Source organism: Scomber japonicus, chromosome 24 (assembly GCF_027409825.1).
Source record: "Scomber japonicus isolate fScoJap1 chromosome 24, fScoJap1.pri, whole genome shotgun sequence".
Lineage (NCBI taxonomy): Eukaryota > Metazoa > Chordata > Actinopteri > Scombriformes > Scombridae > Scomber > Scomber japonicus.
In genome coordinates, this window is record NC_070601.1 from 1,047,353 (window position 1) to 1,050,087 (window position 2,735).

Consider the following 2,735-nt stretch of genomic DNA (forward strand, 5'->3'; position numbering starts at 1 on the left):
GGAGGGACGTGATTGGTTAACGCTCATAGTTACTACTGACACTGACCAATGGTGACCAATGAGACATACTGGTTACTACTGGTAACTACTGGTAACCAGTACTACATACTGGTAACTACTGGTTACTAGTGATAACTACTGGTAGCTACTAGTACTACATACTGGTAACTACTGGTAGCTACTGGTAACTAGTACTACATACTGGTAACTACTGGTAGCTACTGGTAACCAGTACTACATACTGGTAACTACTGGTAGCTACTGGTAACTAGTACTACATACTGGTAACTACTGGTAACTACTGGTAACTACTGGTAGCTACTGGTAACTAGTACTACATACTGGTTACTACTGGTAACTAGTACTACATACTGGTAACTACTGGTAACTACTGGTAACTAGTACTACATACTGGTAACTACTGGTAACTACTGGTAACTACTGGTAACTAGTACTACATACTGGTAACTACTGGTAGCTACTGGTAACTAGTACTACATACTGGTAACTACTGGTAGCTACTGGTAACTAGTACTACATACTGGTAACTACTGGTAGCTACTGGTAACCAGTACTACATACTGGTAACTACTGGTAGCTACTGGTAACTAGTACTACATACTGGTAACTACTGGTAGCTACTGGTAACCAGTACTACATACTGGTAACTACTGGTAGCTACTGGTAACCAGTACTACATACTGGTAACTACTGGTAGCTACTGGTAACTAGTACTACATACTGGTAACTACTGGTAACTAGTACTACATACTGGTTACTACTGGTTACTAGTGATAACTACTGGTAACTACTGGTAACTACTGGTAGCTACTAGTACTACATACTGGTAACCAGTACTACATACTGGTAACTACTGGTAGCTACTGGTAACTAGTACTACATACTGGTTACTAGTGATAACTACTGGTAACTACTGGTAACTACTGGTAGCTACTAGTACTACATACTGGTAACTAGTACTACATACTGGTAACTACTGGTAACTAGTACTACATACTGGTAACTACATACTGGTAACTACTGGTAACAAGTACTACATACTGGTAACTACATACTGGTAACTAGTACTACATACTGGTAACTAGTACTACATACTGGTAACTACTGGTAACAAGTACTACATACTGGTAACTACTGGTAACTAGTACTACATACTGGTAACTACTAGTACTACATACTGGTAACTACATGTAACTAGTGGTAACTACTGGTAACTAGTACTACATACTGGTAACTACTGGTAACTAGTGGTAACTAGTAATACATACTGGTAACTACTGGTAACTACTGGTTACTACTGGTTACTACTGGTAACTAGTACTACATACTGGTAACTACTGGTAACTAGTACTACATACTGGTAACTAGTAGTAACTATGAGTCCATACTGGTAACTACAGTAATAGTAACTATTTGTACATACTGGTAACTACTGGTAACTAGTACTACATACTGGTAACTACTGGCAACTATTGGTAACCAGTACTACATACTGGTAACTACTGGTAGCTAGTACTACATACTGGTAACTAGTACTACATACTGGTAACTAGTAGTAAATGTGAGTCCATACTGGTAACTACTGGTAACTCTTTGTACATACTGGTATCTAATATTAAGTAAATGTGATTATTTATTATATTCTGTGACTACTTTGTACATACTGACCCTGTCTACTGGTTGTACTGGTTGTACTGGTGGTTAATATCATGTGCTAATATCTACTGGTGGATTTACTGGTTCCTGGTCGTCAGGCACTGGTGGTTAATACCTACTGGTGGATTTACTGGTTCCTAGTCGTCAGGTACTGGTGGCTAATATCTACTGGTGGATTTACTGGTTCCTAGTCGTCAGGTACTGGTGGCTAATATCTACTGGTGGATTTACTGGTTCCTAGTCGTCAGGTACTGGTGGCTAATATCTACTGGTGGATTTACTGGTTCCTAGTCGTCAGGTACTGGTGGCTAATATCTACTGGTGGATTTACTGGTTCCTAGTCGTCAGGTACTGGTGGCTAATATCTACTGGTGGCTAATATCTACTGGTGGCTAATATCTACTGGTGGCTAATATCTACTGGTGGCTAATATCTACTGGTGGCTAATATCTACTGGTGGCTAATATCTACTGGTGGCCCATATCTACTGGTGGCTAATATCTACTGGTGGCTAATATCTACTGGTGGCCAGTTACAGCGTGTAAATATATCAATAATTAAATAAAATGAGCATGTCAATAATGATCTAATTTAAAGGAAAACTGTCTTTTTTTTTGCTTCCTGTTGTTCAGTCATGATAAAGTATTTATTCTGAGCAGTGCAGCTCTCTCTTACATGCAGGTGGAGCTGTGGCGCCACCTGGTGGAGATAAAGCCATCTATCACCTTTATGTTTAACCCTTTATAGGACACTCATTGAAAGGAAGAAAGGAAGAAAGGAAGAGGAAGGAAGGAAAGGAAAGGAAAGGAAAGGAAAGGAAGGATGGAAGGAAGGAGGGAGGAAGGGAAGGGAAGGAAAGGAAGGAAGGACGGAGGAAGGAAGGTAGGGGGGAGGAAAGAAAGAGAGAAGGAGGGAGGGAGGAAGGGAAGAAAGAAGGAAGGAAGAAAGAAGAAAGGGGGATGGAGGAAGGAAAGAAGGAAGGGAGGAGAGAAGGAGGGAGGGAGGAAGAACAGATGGAAGGAAGGAAAGGAAGGAAGGACGGAGGAAGGAAGGAAAGA